Source organism: Sardina pilchardus, chromosome 1, assembly GCF_963854185.1.
Source record: "Sardina pilchardus chromosome 1, fSarPil1.1, whole genome shotgun sequence".
Taxonomy (NCBI): domain Eukaryota; kingdom Metazoa; phylum Chordata; class Actinopteri; order Clupeiformes; family Clupeidae; genus Sardina; species Sardina pilchardus.
Window position 1 is genome coordinate 6,778,538 of NC_084994.1, and position 13,533 is coordinate 6,792,070.

Here is a 13,533-nt window from a genome sequence, read left to right on the forward strand (position 1 = left end):
TACCAGCCACCCACTATCCAATGTTTACTCGAGGAATCCCAGGTGGTGCATACAGGACTAGCCTATTTCAAAACGGAGAGGTGAAATGAAATAAACAACATGAATATGTCCGCGATTTTGGTTGACTGTGAAATATTGTGCGCTGAGATAACACATAACAGTCGTTGTACATGACAGTGAATTGTCCGTTGTCTTTTCCACTGCACTTGCATGGTAGCGCAACTCAACGGGTAGCCCAATTCGACACAACACCGGGTTATTATCAATTCATTGAAAAGCGCATAATTGTCAGACTGGTGCGAGACGTTGTAATGAGCAAATCATGGTGCTACCATGAGTGATGACCGATTGTTGGAGAGGGAGAGAAAGGAGTTATCATAGCCTACCTTATCGTTATGATTGATAATGTTTATGTAGGCATTGCCAGCCCATGGTCTCAGCTGTAGAGAACTTGTGCAGAGAAGCGTGGGTTCTGGGCCCTATTGACCATCACCCTCTGCCAGATAAGCATGCCCTGACTTTGAGGCATGTTATGAACCCCCTTTGTTCTCAAGATTGCCTACCAAACTTCAGGCAGGAATGATCCTACAGACTAGTAGTCATCAGTATGCTTACACATTCACATTATTTTTTTGGTATTCATTTCATCATCATCAGAGCACTCTAGTGAACAAATCAAATTAATTCTGCAACAGCATATAATAAAAAATAATCCAGCTGTCCATATCTAGTTTAACTGTTACATCCCTATCAGTGGCAATACCACTACACAGCATACAGACAGGTACGTTGGGCCTATGGCATTCTGGGGAGGCACATCCGGAGGCCCTCATTCTTGCTTCAGCCATCAGAAGACATTTTCAAGCAGTTTCAAGAAGGTGGAATGTACTAAATGTTTTAATTGGCCAAGATCAATAATAGCAATAATAATAATAATAATAATAATAAATAATTCTGATCACAAGCTGTCATATTGTGTGAAAGTAGCAAGGGGGCTATTTACTGACTACTTGTCCTAACTTAAACAGAAAATAAGCTATACTGGCTGGCAGTCAGGAAACAAAATGTGTACAGAAGTTCAAACACAATACACAGAAAACATAAATTCTATTTAAAGAAAAAATGTTTATTGACTGAAGATTGCAATATGAAGAGCAAAATTAAGAGCATTTATTTTACAATACATGTGGGGTTGAAGCTCCTCAAGGATGGGAGCTTACCTATGAAGGAAGGTTGATGCAAATGCACTCACATGATATACCCAAACTTGACTAGGTCATGGATCATTACTATAAATGTAAAGGTCAATTTAAAGAACTAAAAAAATGGTATGCATACTAGATGCATCCTAGAGCTGGTGGAAATGGGGAGATTATCAGAAGGCTGAATTAACTAAGACAGTAACTGTAAATACAAATGTTTATGAAATCATACTTTATACAATATATTACAGTTGTGTTACACATAACGCCACATTCACACCAGATACGTGATGTACGTTCCGGCACAGCTGATATGTGTAGGCCTACGTGTGTCCATCTGTCCATCTAAACCTAGCAGATGATGGGGTGTAAATGACGTTTATGTCTGTAAAATAGATTATTGATCACTAAGGGGAAATTCAAGAAAGAAGGATAGGTGAGATTACTCTGCACATTCAGGACATCCTTGTCTTTCTCTTTATTCAGAGGCTTCCCATCTTCCATATTCATGCCATCATCATAGTCCATGGGGTCATATGGTTGCCAATGTCCTGCAGTTGGCTGCTTCCACCAGTTGTGCCATCTAAAATAACAGAAGCAAAAACACAAGCATGGTAGTGAATAGGTTGTTTAGTTGTATTATATGTCACTTACACATAATCTTAAACACCATCACACTTTTCACTAAAATTGTTATCAGTGGCTGCTTTATTAGCATTCTGGATTGAATGCAGTAACAGGTTTGCTGATCTGATTTTTTTTTCCTAAAGGGGGGGAAAGAAGCCCTTTTCTTTAGAAGGCTACTTCTACCATGTTTGTAGGCTTGCCTACATCTCTGCTTCTGCACTAGTTGGTCGCAGCTCGTTGCTCTTTCTCCTCTGACATTTTCATTATCGCAGCGTTTCTCTTTCTCCTTCGACATATTTTCATTATTTTAGCTACTCAGCTGCGCTGCTGATTGAAACCAGCTGGATAGCTAATACGTTAATCATGCTGGTGGGAGAGTTTAGATTCCCCACGTGTTTTCTAAGTTTGCAACCTATATGTAAACAATGTTGGGAAATACGTTTTATAATCCATTGGGACTGAATGAGCAAACAATCAGCATAATGATCCTAACTATGCAAACGTGCACTAGACGTAGCTTGCTTCTGTTGCTATTAGCGAGCTGTACGTGCCCATTTCAACAGCCAGGCGTGTTATGACATTAGATGAGGGATCTTACCATAACTTCAGTGATTAGTTTGCTCACCTCGATTAACAGTGAGAGAGTTGCAATTTCGTTGTTGTGGTCTCTGATGCCACCGATGCTACTGTGAACCGACATTCACGAGCAAAACACACACCCACAAAACTGCTAGCTAGGTTAGCTCACAAGCAAGATGCTACAGCAGCCTACAAACAATTAGCCTGCTATTGAAATTGTGCTTCATATTTCGACGGAATAACAGGTTTATTTGACAATAAAATACCGATTAGCTGCTCGACAAAAAGGATGCACGGGAGTTCATTTTATGGAGACAACGCAACGCAAGCAACATCTTAGCTAGTTTCTGTATAGCCTAAATGACAAGCAACATCGTTCAAAATAGACAAAATATTTTAAGTGTCGATCTTGTTCTTGGCTGACATAATATGGTAATCCCACAAGAATGACTGGAAATCATGTATGTAGCCTACATAAGCCTACATTTAGCCTACTAAAGATTACAGTGTGCCAAAATATCATGAATTTGAACACCACCAGTCTGAACCACGAGGCATAGCACGGTGCTACCGGCAAAAATAACTTAGCTTGAAATAACTTAAAAATAATACGTTTTAAAAATTACTATGAAGTAATAACATGATAACAACTAATAACCTCATAAAATACTTACCCAATCTCTGTTGATCCCGCATTTTCTCCTTCAGACGACGTGAAGGTGATGTGATGCCTATGTGCTTCTTGCTGCTTTTCCTTCAGCTGAAGAAGACCTCAACTCTCGATTCACACAAATCCCTTAACCAATCATACCACTGGAAAGCTAATGATTTGACTTTTATGAGGAAGTTTTCAATGATAAAATTAGTTGGGTCATGGCGGAGTTATTTGACTGACAGGTAGGCCTAACAGCTGTAAACTGAGCAACCCGCCATTTCTCTCAGGGAGCTGCAGGAGTCACTCTTATGACGTCAATCGGTTCGTTTGGGGGGTAGGGGGAGTTTTAAGTAGGTACTGAAAATAACCAACTTTATCATCTTATATTGTGCCTTTATGTGTCGAAAAACATACAAAACAATACATCGACTTGTCAAACATGTATTTCCCCTATATATTTTGTGTCAATCATAATTATAAATTTAACTTGGCGCACAGGCTTTAAGGCCTATTGAAATTGGTGCACGAGGGTTTGTGGCCAGATCTGCTATTGGCTTGCTGTCTGAGTTGGGCATTCGTGGACGAAGCCTAAGGCAAGTGGTTAGTAACATGTCTTTGGCAGCAGAACGAGCAAGTGAATGGTTGTGAGTGAGGAGAAGCTCTCCTTCCTGGGGTAAGGTAAGCTAGCTGGCTTATTATGACCGCCGCTAGCGTAGCTAGCGAAGCGGTCATATAGTTGTTGTCAAAGTTTTTTTTTTTTTTTTTCCGTCATCGGTTCTGAATTTTTGGTCAACGATTCCCGGGACACCGTAACACCGGGGCACATGAAACTTGGTGGGCATGTAGCCCCAGTAGACTTGTACGGAAAAATTTCGTTTCGTCCCCGGGGGTCACTCCCCCCCCGCGCTGCCCCCGCCCGAAGCCCAAAAATTGCAGTTTTTCCTACATAACTACCTGAACCGTGGCACCGAGGATGACAAATTTTTTATTGTATGTTGGTCTCAAAAGCTCGGATCAACTTAGCTTATAACCAGTAATTTGTGATTTGCACCCCCATGGTAAAAAATGAAAATGTAATGTAATATTGCTTTAATTGCCCGTATCTTCAGGTGAGATGCTATGAACTGCACCAAATTTCATGTGTATGATTAACCTGACACCCTCTGGGAGTCTGCCAAGTTTTGTGGAATTTCATCCATGGGGGGCTATAATAAATGTATTTATGTGTGCATTTAGTGAATGGTCCCTCAACGTGGCTGTTCTACACTGAAGGCTAGGATGTCCCGTGCCCCATGTAGCTGTGTCACTGGCCACCCCCGTAGCTACCCTGTGCTTACCAAATAAATCAATTATGTATTTATTACGATTTTATATTATGAGAACGTCAAAAGCAGAACTAATGCAACAACGTTCAAACACTGCAGCCTGCTGCCACTGGTGTGTGGCGCTGCTCAGTGAGTGATAGATCAGATCAGAGAGAAGAAGACAAACGAAGAAGATGGAGTTCAGTTCCGAATGGCGGCCATATTGGAATTTTCTTTACTGTCGCTAGTTTCACGCTACTTGATTTCTCATGTTGCAGTAAGCTAAACGATTTCATCTCTTACGTGACTTGTTGTTCTTGCACGTAACTGTGTAACCGTCAGACTGATAAAGAAGTTGGTAAATGTCTTTACGTTTAGAAACGATCAAGCAAACTCATCCAAGCAGATGCGAATAGCCTACAATGTCAGTACTCAAACCACCAGTAGCAGGCTTAGGACTAGGTAAGTAAAACATCTCTTCTCTAATATCTCTACTATTTTCATTTTAAAAACTGTATTTAAAGCGTAATTCTAGCCAACACCTGTTTCCAAAATGTATTTATAGAGTCTGTACATGTGGTCCCTAGCTTGGTTTGTCCGAAAATTAAGTGGACATATCCTTTAGAAGTGTTTACTTTAGGCGCTAGTTAGCATGTAACAGCATCTGAATTAATGAACTGGCATGGTGCATTTATACCTGACGATCTCTTTCAAGTAATTTAAATAAAAAACAGACCTCATGGTTAGTATTTATAGAGTCTGTACATGTGGTCCCTAGCTTGGTTTGTCTGAAAATTAAGTGGAAATATCCTTTAGTAGTGTTTGTACTCTAGGCGCCAGTTAGCATGTAACAGAATGTGAATGAATGAACTGGCCCCTAGCATGGTGCATTTATACCTGACGATCTCTTTCAAGTTATTTGAATAAAAAACTGACATCATGGTTAGTATTTATAGAGTCTGTACATGTGGTCCCTAGCCTGGTTTGTCTGAGAATTAAGTAGAAATATCCTTTAGAAGTGTTTGTACTCTAGGCGCTAGTTAGCATGTAACAGCATCTGAATGAATGAACTGGCCACTACAGTATGGTGCATTTGTACCTGACGATCTCTTTCAAGTCATTTAAATAAAAAATGGATATCATGGTTAGTATTTGTAGAGTCTGTACATGTGGTCCCTTGCTTGGTTTGTCTGAAAATTAAGTGGAAATATCCTTTAGAAGTGTTTGTACTTTAGGCGCTAGTTAGCATGTGCCAGGTGTCATACCATTGCAGTAATCATCTCACTAAATACGTCTTTTCATATCCAATCTGTTCAACAGAGTTTGCCAGTCAGACCACTACCTTTGCCAGCACCACCACCCAGCAAGCTTTATCAACTCCAGCCATGCCGGTAAATACAGTGCCTATTGACAGCCTACACACCCCTGTTCAAATGCCAGTAGCTTTTCATTGTTAAATCCTGTTGTTCTTAAATGTGTTATTGTGTTTTGGAAAGGTATTGCATTACATTACTCCTCACCTTTTGCTTTAGTAGAAAACATGTTGATGGTAGTGAAAAGGTAGTAAATTCAGCTCAATTGCTATTTTAGTACATCATTTTCATTATTATGGCCATAAATAAGGCCAATTAGAAGCTGGTGGGTAAGCGGCAAAAGGGTGGCCCTTTATCTGGAGCCGCTTCTGAGCCGCCGGTGGAACCCAGTTCGGCGCCGAAAGCGTCAAAGCCATGACATGAAACATTCGGACAAACCACAAGCAGCAATCCTGCGAGTTTGACATTCTGATTAGTTGACGCCGAACCGTGTCATAGCTCATTACCATAAAGTTAACTGAGGCTCAACCTTTTTTTGACGCCTGTGAAGCTCATGAAGCCACGCCCACGCCCAGAACTCTTTTGACGCCGGTAACGCCGACTCTCCATAGAAAATGAATGATTTCCAGCGCTCTTGACGCTTTTGACAGTCTTGGTCTGAACGCACAGTTACTGTTAAAATGGCGTAACTGTTAAATTCCAATATAGTGAGTAGGCTATTGGCAAAACCGATTGCCATTTTTATGTTGAGTAGGCAGGGGGCTCAGTTTAAAAAGTAACTAAGTTCGCACACACACATCAACAGATTCACACGCACAGATAAACACACTTCCACGGATTCCACACACACACACACACACACACACACACACACATGCGCACACATGCACATTCACACACACAGACAGACACACACACATCTTTATACAAGCAAACTCACACATGCACACACTCATACACATGAGCTGCAAGAGTAGGAGATATATACATACAGTATATTGCACAAATCGGAGATACAGGAAAGTTGACAAGCGTAATTCGTTTTGGAGAGAATGTGCAGACCTGAGCGGCGGTCATATTGTGTACCGCTATGCGGTGCATCTAGTTTGTTCTGTGTTTGTGACACGGTGACTAGGGTTATGGTGTGTTCGTGTTGTTGAGTTGACCCACAACGGCGCCGGCAACATGGTAGCATGTAGCATAGCCGGCTTATTATGACCGCCGCTAGCAAAGCTAGCGAAGCGGTCATATAGTTGTTGTCAAAGTTTTTTTTTATTTATTTTTTTTTTTTTATTCTTTTTTCCCGTCATCGATTCTGAATTTTCCGTCAACGATTCCCGGGACACCGTAACACCGGCGCACATGAAACTTGGTGGGTATGTAGCCCCAGTAGACTTCTATGGAAAACTTTCGTTTCGTCCCCGGGGGTCACTCCCCCCCCACGCTGCCCCTGCCCGAAGCCCAAAAATTGCAGTTTTTCCTACATATCTACCTGAACCGTGGCACCGAGGATGACAACATTTTTATGGTATGTTGGTCTCAAGAGCTCGGATCAACTTAGCTTATAACCAGTCATTTGTGATTTGCACCCCCATGGTAAAAATTGAAAATGTAATGTAATATTGCTTTAATTGCCCCTATCTTCAGATGAGCTGCTATGAACTGCACCAAATTTCATGTGTATGATTAACCTGACACCCTCTGGGAGTATGCCAAGTTTTGTGGAATTTCATCCATGGGGGGCTATAATAAATGTATAAATGTGTGCATTTAGTGAATGGTCCCTCAACGTGGCTGTTCTACACTGAAGCCTAGGATGGCCCGTGCCCCATGTAGCTGTGTCACTGGCCACCCCCCGTGGCTACCCTGTGCTTACCAAATAAAACAATTATGTATTTATTACGATTTCACATGAGCGTCAAAAGCAGAACTAATGCAACAACGTTCTACATGGGTAGAAAAACACTGCCGCCTGCTGCCACTGGTGTGTGGCGCTGGCGCTGCTCAGTGAATGATAGATCAGATCAGAGAGAAGAAGACAAACGAAGAAGATGGAGTTTGATTTCTCAGTTCCGAATGGCGGCCATATTGGAATTTTCTTTACTGTCGCTAGTTTCACACTACTTGATTTCTCATGTTGCAGTAAGCTTAACGATTTCATCTCTTACGTGACTTGTTGTTCTTGCACGTAACTGTGTAACCCTCAAACATAACATAATCAAGCAAACTCATCCAAGCAGATGCGAATAGCCTACAATGTCAGTACTCAAACCACCAGTAGCAGACTTAGGACTAGGTAAGTAAAACATATCTTCTCTATATCTCTACTATTTTCATTTTAAAAACTGTATTTAAAGCGTAATTCTAGCCAACACCTGTTTCCAAAATGTATTTATAGAGTCTGTACATGTGGTCCCTAGCTTGGTTTGCCCGAAAATTAAGTGGAAATATCCTTTAGAAGTGTTTATTTTAGGCGCTAGTTAGCATGTAACAGCATCTGAATTAATGAACTGGCATGGTGCATTTATACCTGACGATCTCTTTCAAGTAATTTAAATAAAAAACGGACCTCATGGTTAGTATTTATAGAGTCTGTACATGTGGTCCCTAGCTTGATTTGTCTGAAAATTAAGTGGAAATATCCTTTAGTAGTGTTTGTATTCTAGGCGCCAGTTAGCGTAACAGAATCTGAATGAATGAACTGGCCACTACTGTATGGTGCATTTATACCTGACGATCTCTTTCAAGTAATTTAAATAAAAAATGGATATCATGGTTAGTATTTGTAGAGTCTGTACATGTGGTCCCTTGCTTGGTTTGTCTGAAAATTAAGTGGAAATATCCTTTAGAAGTGTTTGTACTTTAGGCGCTAGTTAGCATGTGCCAGGTGTCATACCATTGCAGTAATCATCTCACTACGTCTTTTCATATCCAATCTGTTCAACAGAGTTTGCCAGTCAGACCACTACACCTTTGCCAGCTCAACCACCCAGCAAGCTTCATCAACTCCAGCCATGCTGGTAAATACAGTGCCTATTGACAGCCTACACCCCTGTTCAAATGCCAGTAGCTTTGTTCATTGTTCAATCTTAAATGTGTTATTGTGATTGCATTACATTAGCCTACTCTTCACCTTTTGCTTATGTAGTAGAATTTAGAAAACATGTTGATGGTAGTGAAAAGGTAGTAAATTCAGCTCAATGTTTTTGTATGAACCCTGCCATTGCAGTAATCATCTCACTAAATACCAGTCAGACCTACACCTCTGTCAAATTCGCTCACAACGCTGCCAGTAACACCCCAGCAAGGTATAACTGCATTTTCATTAATCTGGCACCAATATCAAGGGAGAAACAAGCCATGAATGTCTGTCACAACTTCTTTGCATCTTTACTTTTTGTGTCATGCCAATTCCAATCTATTCCTTTTGATTCATAGATTTTTACAGACTTGTTCTGCAGCACTTCTGAACAATTGAGGAGGAGCTGAAGGAGGTAAAGCAGCAGGTGGCTGTGAACACATCTATGCTGCAGAAGCTAGGTGGTGGTGGTGTGGCAGATCTTGGCCTCGTGGAGGACAACAACATGCCATTGAGTAATGTTGAGGACCTGGACGAGTTGGAGAGGCGGCTTGCATCCGATGCGGACCTGAAAAATCAACTGGTATGTCTGTTTTTTAAATGTTTTGCCATGTGATTATTGTAGGCATAAAAGTCCTAGCCTGGCTCTCGTAATGAATGTGGCTCTGCCTTGCTTTAATGTTGACTTACTCACTGATTCAAAAATACTATTCAAATCACGGAATGGGTGTTGAGAAGTGAGACCATGTGAGTAGCCATTGTTATCTGAAACAACTGTCGCATTTCAAATCTCTTTTCCCTTCCCCACTACATTTTTGGGGAACAGACATCATATATTGAGAGCCACGTTATTCAACTCTTTGAGTGTTGTTAAACTTGAATCTCATTCCCAAGTGGAGCGTAGTGTGCTTGATACATGACATGTTGTCCATTTTTGTCATCATATATATACCCTCTGTATTTGATGGTTGTGCATGAAATAGCAAAACAGCTTAAGCTGAAAACAGCTAAGATGTTTGACTGGAAGTTATGCCATTGTAATTTTGGTCTTTGCATTTCAGGTGAACATACTTGCTATTTTGGGAGGGAAAACCACCAAAGATGCTGTTAAGAGGATGCTGGGCCGGGCTTTGAGGAGGTCCCTGGCGCTCCAAATTAATTAGACTGGTGCAGCAGGAAAGGTGGCTTTTAAGTCCTTACATCTGAAGAGTGTGTTGCATATGTATATCATTATTAAACATAATTTTAATAAATTGTTTAAGCATGTAAAATAAATAAACAAAAGCATGTAAAATAAATAAATAAACAAAATGTATTGAACCTAATACTATGTGTGGTGAGTCTGTGTGATAGTTGCTGAGGATAAATGTTTTTATATTTGATTATTAAATTACAGAATACATTTATATCAGCAGGCACTGTCTTCACCTTAGTAAATTTGGTAACTTTGGCAAGCCCTGTAAATAATTGTAAATTGTTCTGGTTAAGGGCAAATGGAAAGTGTTATAATGTATTATTGCTATTTTAGTACATCATTTTCATTATTATGGCCATAAATAAGGCCAATTAGAAGCTGGTGGGTTGTAAGCGGCAAAAGGTTGGCCCTTTATCTGGAACCGCTTCTGAGCCGCCGGTGGACCGCCAGAGAACTGATGAGCAAAACTCCAGCGGGCCACTGGTGGGTACCGCCGTTGGACCGCCAACTCTGCTGCTGGTTTGTAACAGTAACTTTAGCATTGCCCATGGTGGATTAAATGATTGCAAAATATTTATTGAGGTGAGTTTAACAAGTGTAATTTCATTGGCATATTATTCAGGCCTATAGTAGATGGGTAAATGGCTACAGTAGAAGGATACACGAAAAGCCCAAACTACCAAAATCTTCATATTTTATTACCACAGTTTCTATCTATAGGCCTCTCTTATTTGGTATACTGACTAGACATTGAACAAACACAGGCTATTCATCTGTATTTCAGTATCTCAGTAGGTTAAAGTATTTTTTAGATACCTCCCTGAAATTACTTTTTTCAGGTTGTGATGTCTTCCATATATTGTTGACGTTACTGTTAAAATGGCGTAACTGTTAAATTCCAATAGTGAGTAGGCTATTGGCAAAACCGATTGCCATTTTTATGTTGAGCCGGCAGGGGGCTTAGTTTAAAAAGTAACTAAGTTCGCACACACACATCAACAGATTCACACACACAGATAAATACACTTCCACGGATCACACACACACACACACACACACACACACACACATCTAGCAAACTCACACATGCACAAACTCATATACACATGAGCTGCAAGAGTAGGAGATATATACATACAGTATATTGCACAAATCGGAGATACAGGAAAGTTGACAAGCGTAATACGTTGGAGAGAATGTGCAGAACTGAGCGGCGGTCATATTGTGTACCGCTATGCGGTGCATCTAGTTTGTTCTGTGTTTGTGACACGGTGACTAGGGTTATGGTGTGTTCGTGTTGTTGAGTTGACCCACAACGGCGCCGGCAACATGGTAGCATGTAGCATAGCACAAGCTAAACTAGCTGGTTTGTTGCAATGTGGTAGTATGGTGGCAGCATGGTTATGGTGTGTTCGTGTTGCTGAGTTGACCCACAACGGTGCCGGCAACATGGTAGCATGTAGCATAGCTGGCTTATTTGTTCTGTGTTTGTGACACAGTGACTAAAGTTATGGTGTGTTCGTGTTGCTGAGTTGACCCACAACGGTGCCGGCAACATGGTAGCATGTAGCATAGCACAAGCTAAACTAGCTGGTTTGTTGCAATGTGGTAGTATGGTGGCAGCATGGAGGGGAGTGTCTCCAGGACGCTGGTTTCACTGTTAAGCCTTCATGAGGTGTCGTGGGCCTAACTTAACGAAACATCGGTGAATGAGGGTGCCCACTTGATAACTCCAATGACATGCTGTATAACATATACTGCTGTGGGATTGGCCATCTGTCTTGTGTGTGTGACCATTGGTTAACAGATTGGTGGTTAGCCTGCTTAAGTTAATTTTGGACAGAGGCTTCTTAATGTGTGTTTGCCTTGGATTTTGGCACAAGGGATTTTAACATCTAATCCTGTGTATTAATGTAATGTATGTCCGAGGACCTGCAAGAGTGGGCTTGCAAAAATGCTAACTATGCTAACAATGCTAACCATGCTTACAATGTTATCCAGGTTGATCAGCTAACTTGGCTGATGATTTGTAGCAGTTCTGCTAAAATGCTAATGATGCTAACAATGCTATCTAAGCTAACAATGCTAACCAGGTTAATCAGCTAACTTAGCATTTTTAGCATAAATGCTAGAAATCATCTGCTATCTATGCTAACCAAGCTAACGATGCAAACCATGCTAACTCTGCTAACAATGCTAGCTTAGCTAATGACTTCTAAGTCAACAATGCTCAAAAAAAGGCGGCAAAAAAAAATACCAAAAAAAATATTTCCCCATTCATTCCAATGGGACCGAATATCGGCGAAAAATGGGAATACCAGAAAAACGACAACCGGCAGCCATCTGACATGAACAAGCAACGTTTACCGGATCGGGCCTGATTTTTTAGTGTTGGAACCGCGTCGATAGCTCAAACGCTCTAGGAGAAGTGGCGTCAAAGTGGGTGAACGGGAATAAATAATAAGTAAACTTAAGAAGAACAATAGTGGGCCTTGCTTTACAGCAAGCCCATTAATAAAACTTAAGAAGAACAGTAGTCAAAATGTAATTATTACCTCTGCCAAGGAGGTTATGTTTTCATCGGGGACCGGCGTTTGTTTGTCTGTCTGTTAGCAAGATAACTCAAAAATTAATGGATGGATTTTGCTGAAATTTTCAGCGAATATATCAGGCATGACCCAAGGAAGAAATTAGATTTTGGGAGTGATCCGTAATTCTGTCGGGATTCCGGAGCCATTTATGTGTTTCGCTTAGTGGTATAATGGCATGGTATGGCCACTTGGTGGCAATCTGAATAGTTTCGGTTCAAATGTATGACAACCTAGGAAGAACTATACAGGCGGAGGTCTGCGCTCTGAGTGAGTCTAGTTGATTACTGTTCAATTATAAGTTGTGTGTTTGTTGCGATCATATGTGACATATTTTGTGAAACTTCTTTGTTAAACACTACCCTTAAATTATGTTTATGAATTTCTTTGAATGTCATTGAATTTTCAATTCTACTTCCTTTAATTCAAATTCGAATTGTAATTCTGCATCCCGTTTTTGCCCTCAATACAAACTCAATTCAAACTCAAGAATTGAATTGGAACTTAGGAGTCATTCTCAATTCAATTCTGAATTTTGCACAAGCCTGACCTCCATACATCATCACTTACTCTTGCTCTCAAAACACACACACACACACACACACACACACACCCTGATGAAGGCCCCAGCCGCAACGCGTGGGCATTTTTAGGTCCTTGTTGGACTTGTCTAGTTCAAAATAAAGACATTTTAAACCTCTGGAGTGCCTTGGTTGTGGAGGATTTTTTTCTCGTTTTTCTTACACACACACACACACACACACACACACAGGAAACTCCCCGTTATGACAGTCACATATTCATGTTTTTGTTTATTGATTACCTCCGCCAAGAAGGTTATGTTTTTAGTGTAAAATACTTAAAAAGTGGACAATAATGAATTAATGGCTTAAAGCAATAGTTCGGAATTTTGGACACTTTTCCAACTTAGTCGGGGTGATATAGGTCGGTGGAGACCATTTTCAGTGAATTTCTGCCCTTCCTTAAGTTG

The 13,533-nt window shown here is 40.7% G+C and overlaps 1 protein-coding gene across 4 annotated transcripts in view; it reads right to left on the reverse strand.

Annotated features, from left to right (window-relative positions):
• The window catches only part of LOC134082201 (mucin-2-like), a 99,204-nt gene that overhangs the window by 53,352 nt on the left and 32,319 nt on the right, over positions 1-13,533 (reverse strand). The gene's annotated exons all lie outside the window — the stretch shown is intronic.